Genomic DNA, 6,510 nt, shown 5'->3' on the forward strand with positions numbered 1-6,510 from the left:
ATCCTCCAACATCCCGGCAGAGCACATTACTACATGGGTTGAGACTCTCACGACATCCTCCTCTCTGCTACTCTACTTCTCGTCACAACTCAACCAACACAACTTTGTCCTACACTGCACTTATCCTACAGATCTGGTCGTTCTATTATCAAGTGTTTATTGGAACTTTGTCAAGTGTGTCTCAGAGACTTTGTCTAAAGGAACCTTATATTGTGGAACCTGTATTATCTACTGTACATTTACAAGTAGCAAATAAACTCGACTTTATTCCAAGACTCTGTGATTATTCGCCACCACCGACACAGTACACACACCGCAACCTTGGGACATTCTCCCCCTTTCTGTGGGTGACGGGTGCTAATACCGGGAAGGGTCATTATACCGCTCTGGCCATCCATGATATAATCCCAAGGGACCGAGTAGCAACCCGGCAGGACTCTGACCACAGGGGAAAAGGGTACAGCTGACCTCATAATATAAAAACAGGCGTGCCAACACACCTGTGTTCCCACCAGGCACTGGCGTCATGTGACAACATCTCCAGGTCCGGCTGTATCTCGGCCATCCACCATAGAAGGGGTGTCACACTACAACAGCTAGCAAGTGACCGGCCGCTCCTCCGATATAACATCACACTATGAATGAAGCTCACTATTCTTTAGACAATGTTTTGAACTCAGTGATAACACAGACTGGAGCTGTGTATCTGAAAAGCTGTGCTCTGACCCCCGAGTGCTCTGCCGCTATAGTACTAGCTATAGCACGGTGGTGCCTATAGGGCAGAGTTTATTACCAGTTGGGGAATGTGTGTTGAGACCTCATGGTATGAAAGATCCGCTGTTGGCTTGAGCGTAAAGTAGGCCTGAGGTTGTCCACTAAAGAGTCTGTTGGTGGGCTCAAACCATAGGTTATTGGGAACAAGGCACTGTGTCTGGGTGGAAGCTATGCAGTGGGTCCCTGAAATTACAGTCAGAGACTCTGGGGACTATAAGTACCATAGAGGTGCTACACAGCAAGGCCTGAGTATTATATGGCTAAGCTATAAGAAGTACTACTGATTCACTGCTGTAACAAGTGAATGTTGAGTGGTACTAGAGATAGTACCATCCTGAAAAGGACAAGAGACTGGGCTATATTATCTAACCCTAACCACAATTACAGCACATTCTTACTTGCTTTTTATAGTGCTTGAAAAGCACTATATTGTAATCCGTATTCTTCTTCTTCTTCTTCTTCCAGCCATTTTTCTGCGCGTAATACAGCCCGAACCACTTTGTGCACACACTCCGTTCAAACTGCGTTTCGAAGCCCTCGGCGGTGTGTGGTGTGCTATCTATTTTTCGTTTCGATCGGATTTGTCGTTTTTAAGAAATTTACGTTAAACGACCCCAAATTTCCCATAGAAAATAATGGCCCATTGCAAATAATGGCCACACTCTAACCACTAACAGCCAATCACAGCACATATGCAAATAGCTAAAATATAGCAGCCAATAGGAACTCTAAGGTTTTGTCAGGCATGTATCACACCATCCACAGTCACATGTCCACTATTGGCCAATAGAAGATGTAATATATGGAAGGTCCTTAACCATTTTGTCTCCCCGACATGAGTAAGATTGTCATGGTAACCGAGCAATGATCTTTACCATTATAAGTACTCAGATCCCTCTTAAAGGGACCCAGGTCACCCTTAAAGGAACGCAAGTCGCTCTTAAAGGGACCCAAGTCTCTCTTAAAGGGACGGGAGCCATGTCGCTCTTAAAGGGACCCAAGTTGCTCTTAAAGGGACAGGAGCCATGTCGCTCTTAAAGGGACCCAAGTCGTTCTTAAAGGTACCCAAGTCGCTCTTAAAGTGGCGGGACCCAAGTCGCTCTTAAAGGGACGGGACCCAAGTCGCTCTTAAAGGGTCCCATGTAGCTCTTAAAGGGATCCAAGTCGCTCTTAAAGGGACGGGACCCAAGTTGCTCTTAAACGGACAGGACACTCCAAAAGGTATGGGACCCATGTCGCTCTTAAAGAGACCCATGTCGCTAGAGCGACTTGGGTCCCTTTAAGAGCGGCCCAGGTCCCTTTTAAGAGCGACCTGGGTCCTTTTAAGAGCGAAATATGTCCCTTCAAGAGCGACCAAGGTCCCTTTAAGAGCGAAATTGGTCCCTTTAAAAGCAACCTGGGTCCCTTCTAGAGCAAAATATGTCCCTTTAAGAGCGACCTGGGTCCCTTTAAGAGCAAAATATGTTCCTTTAAGAGCGACCTGGGTCCCTTTAGGAGCGAAATTGGTCCCTTTAAGAGCGAAATTGGTCCCTTTAAGAGTGAAATTGGTCCATTTAAGAGCGAAATTGGTCCATTTAAGAGCGAAATGGGTCCCTTTAAGAGCAAAATATGTCCCTTTAAGAGCGAAATATGTCCCTTTAAGAGCGGAATATATCCCTTTAAGAGCGACCTGGGTCCCTTTAAGAGCGAAATATGTCGCTTTAAGAGCAAAATGGGTCCTTTTAAGAGCAACCTGGGTCCCTTTAAGAGTGAAATGGGTCCCTTTAAGAGCGAAATGGGTCCCTTTAAGAGCGAAATGGATCCCTTTAAGAGCGACCTGGGTCCCTTTAAGAGCAAAATATGTCCCTTTAAGAGCAAAATATGTCCCTTTAAGAGCAAAATTGGTCCCTTTAAGAGCGACCTGGGTCCCTTTAAGAGCAAAATTGGTCCCTTTAAGAGCGACCTGGGTCCTTTTAAGAGCGACCTGGGTCCCTTTAAGAGCAAAATGGGTCCCTTTAAGAGCAAAATGGGTCCCTTTAAGAGCGAAATGGGTCCCTTTAAGAGCAAAATGGGTCCGTTTAAGAGCACAATGGGTCCCTTTAAGAGCAAAATATGTCCCTATAAGAGCAAAATATGTCCCTTTAAGAGTGAAATATGTCCCTTTAAGAGCAAAATGGGTCCTTTTAAGAGCGACCTGGGTCCCTTTAAGAGTGAAATGGGTCCCTTTAGGCGCGAAATGGGTCCCTTTAAGAGCGAAATGGGTCCCTTTAAGAGTGACCTGGGTCCCTTTAAGAGCGACCTGGGTCCCTTTAAGAGCAAAATATGTCCCTTTAAGAGCGAAATATGTCCCTTTAAGAGCAAAATATGTGAAATTGGTCCCTTTAAGAGTGACCTGGGTCCCTTTAAGAGCAAAATGGGTCCCTTTAAGAGCGACCTGGGTCCCTTTAAGAGCGACCTGGGTCCCTTTAAGAGCAAAATGGGTCCCTTTAAGAGCGAAATGGGTCCCTTTAAGAGCGATCTGGGTCCCTTTAAGAGCGAAATGGGTCCCTTTAAGAGCAAAATGGGTCCCTTTAAGAGTGACCTGGGTCCCTTTAAGAGCAAAATATGTCCCTTTAAGAGCGAAATATGTCCCTTTTAGAGCAAAATTGAACCTTTTAAGAGCGACCTGGGTCCCTTTAAGAGCGAAATGGGTCCCTTTAAGAGCGAAATTGGTCCCTTTAAGAGGGAAATTGGTCCCTTTAAGAGCGACCTGGGTCCCTTTAAGAGCAAAATATGTCCCTTTAAGAGCGAAATATGTCCCTTTAAGAGCGAAATATGTCCTTTTTAGAGCAAAATTGGTCCCTTTAAGAGCGACCTGGGTCCCTTCTAGGGTATATTCACACGGGCGGGCTCGCAGCGAGATTCTCGCTGCGAGCCCGGCAGGTCCTGTCAGTTCCCATAAACTACATACTTGCTGCGGACCGCAGCGAGTATGTAATTATACCGCGCTTAACCCCTTCTACTCCCGGCCGGCTCCCCCGCTGTAAGCAGCATACATTACCTGTCCTTGCTGCACGGGTCCGGCGTCCTGCTCTCCCGTCCGGCCAATTAGTGTGTTGCCCAGCCGCAGCCACTGATTGGCCGGGCGGGAGAGCAGGACGCCGGACCCGTGCAGCAAGGACAGGTAATGTATGCTTACAGCGGGGGAGCCGGCGGGAGTAGAAGTGGTTAAGCGCGGTATAATTACATACTTGCTGCGGTCGTTTAGTGTATGGGAACTACCAGGACCTGCCGGGCTCGCAGCGAGAATCTCGCTGCGAGCCTGCCCGTGTGAATATACCCTAAGAGCGACCTGGGTCACTTTAAGAGCGAAATATGTCCCTTTAAGAGCAAAATATGTCCTTTTAAGAGCGACCTGGGTCCCTTTAAGAGCAAAATTGGTCCCTTGAAGAGCGAAATTGGTCCCTTTAAGAGGGAAATTGGTCCCTTTAAGAGCGACCTGGGTCCCTTTAAGAGCGAAATATGTCACTTTAAGAGCAAAATGGGTCCCTTTAAGAGCGACCTGGGTCCCTTTAAGAGCGATCTGGGTCCCTTTAAGAGCGATCTGGGTCCCTTTAAGAGCGACCTGGGTCCCTTTAAGAGCGATCTGGGTCCCTTTAAGAGCGGTCTGGGTCCCTTTAAGAGCGATCTGGGTCCCTTTAAGAGCGAAATGGGTCCCTTTAAGAGCGATCTGGGTCCCTTTAAGAGCAAAATATGTCCCTTTAAGAGCGAAATATGTCCCTTTTAGAGCAAAATTGAACCTTTTAAGAGCGACCTGGGTCCCTTTAAGAGCGAAATGGGTCCCTTTAAGAGCGAAATTGGTCCCTTTAAGAGGGAAATTGGTCCCTTTAAGAGCACAATGGGTCCCTTTAAGAGCACAATGGGTCCCTTTAAGAGCGACCTGGGTCCCTTTAAGAGCGACCTGGGTCCCTTTAAGAGCGAAATGGGTCCCTTTAAGAGCGAAATGGGTCCCTTTAAGAGCGACCTGGGTCCCTTTAAGAGCAAAATATGTCCCTTTAAGAGCGAAATATGTCCCTTTAAGAGCATAATATGTCCCTTTAAGAGCGAAATATGTCCCTTTAAGAGCAACATGGGTCCCTTTAAGAGCGACCTGGGTCCCTTTAAGAGCGAAATTGGTGCCTTTAAGCGTGAAATTGGTCCCTTTAAGAGTGAAATTGGTCCCTTTAAGAGCGACCTGGGTCCCTTTAAGAGCAAAATGGGTCCCTTTAAGAGCGACCTGGGTCCCTTTAAGAGCGAAATATGTCCCTTTAAGAGCGGCCTGGGTCCCTTTAAGAGCGACCTGGGTCCCTTTAAGAGCGAAATATGTCCCTTTAAGAGCAAAATGGGTCCCTTTAAGAGCGAAATGGGTCCCTTTAAGAGCAAAATGGGTCCCTTTAAGAGCGACCTGGGTCCCTTTAAGAGCAAAATATGTCCCTTTAAGAGCGAAATATGTCCCTTTAAGAGCAAAATATGTCCCTTTAAGAGCGAAATATGTCCCTTTAAGAGCAACATGGGTCCCTTTAAGAGCGACCTGGGTCCCTTTAAGAGCGAAATTGGTCCCTTTAAGCGTGAAATTGGTCCCTTTAAGAGTGAAATTGGTCCCTTTAAGAGCGACCTGGGTCGCTTTAAGAGCGACCTGGGTCCCTTTAAGAGCGACCTGGGTCCCTTTAAGAGCGAAATATGTCCCTTTAAGAGCGACCTGGGTCCCTTTAAGAGCGACCTGGGTCCCTTTAAGAGCGAAATATGTCCCTTTTAGAGCGAAATATGTCCCTTTAAGAGCAAAATGGGTCCTTTTAAGAGCGAATTGGGTCCCTTTAAGAGTGAAATGGGTCCCTTTAAGTGTGAAATTGGTCCCTTTAAGAGCGAAATGGGTCCCTTTAAGAGCGAAATGGGTCCCTTTAAGAGCGAAATGGGTCCCTTTAAGAGCGACCTGGGTCCCTTTAAAAGCCATTTGGGTGCCTTTAAGTGCAACGGGGGCCCTTTAAGAGGGACCTGGGGCCCTTTTAGAGTGAAATTGGTCCCTTTAAGAGTGATCTGGGGCCCTTTAAGAGCGAAATGGGTTCCATTAAGAGAGACCTGGGTCCCTTTAAGAGCGACCTGGGTACCTTTAAGAGCGACCTGGGACCCTTTAAGAGTGATCTAGGTACCTTTAAGAGCGACCTGGGTCCCTTTAAGAGCGACCTGGGTTCCGTTAAGAGTGACCTGGGTCCCTTCAAGAGCGAAGGGACACACGTCGCTCTTAAAGTGACCCAGGTCGCTCCTAAAGGGACCCATGTCGCTCTTAAAGGGACGGGAGCCAAGTTGCTCTTAAAGGGATGGGACCCAAGTCGCTCTTAAAGGGACGGCACCCAGGATTAAAATTAAAAGGAAGTCATTGGTAAAGGGGCGCTCTTTTCAAGCACTATGTATTTCCCTGGAAATGCAAATCTAGTTTTATTTAAGATCTCCTGAGAAATCTTTTCAGCACCTTAAAAGAAAACATATATGAAAGCAAGAGACAGAAAGAGCACATTAGGGGCAGGGTTCTGTGTAGGGACGCCTTTTTTGAGCCCTCTACTTTATTTGCCAAGAAGGGCGTATTAGGCCTATATGGACAGTCCTAGATTACCCCTCCACTCCATCTAACATCTGCAAGTACACACCTTTATACAGAAGTCTTAATAATAGGTAATAGTCTATATTTGGAAATCTTGGTATACAGGGCTCTTGTATGGGTCTTGTGTTTGTATTTTTGGAGCT

This window comes from Dendropsophus ebraccatus, chromosome 12 (genome assembly GCF_027789765.1).
Source record: "Dendropsophus ebraccatus isolate aDenEbr1 chromosome 12, aDenEbr1.pat, whole genome shotgun sequence".
Lineage (NCBI taxonomy): Eukaryota > Metazoa > Chordata > Amphibia > Anura > Hylidae > Dendropsophus > Dendropsophus ebraccatus.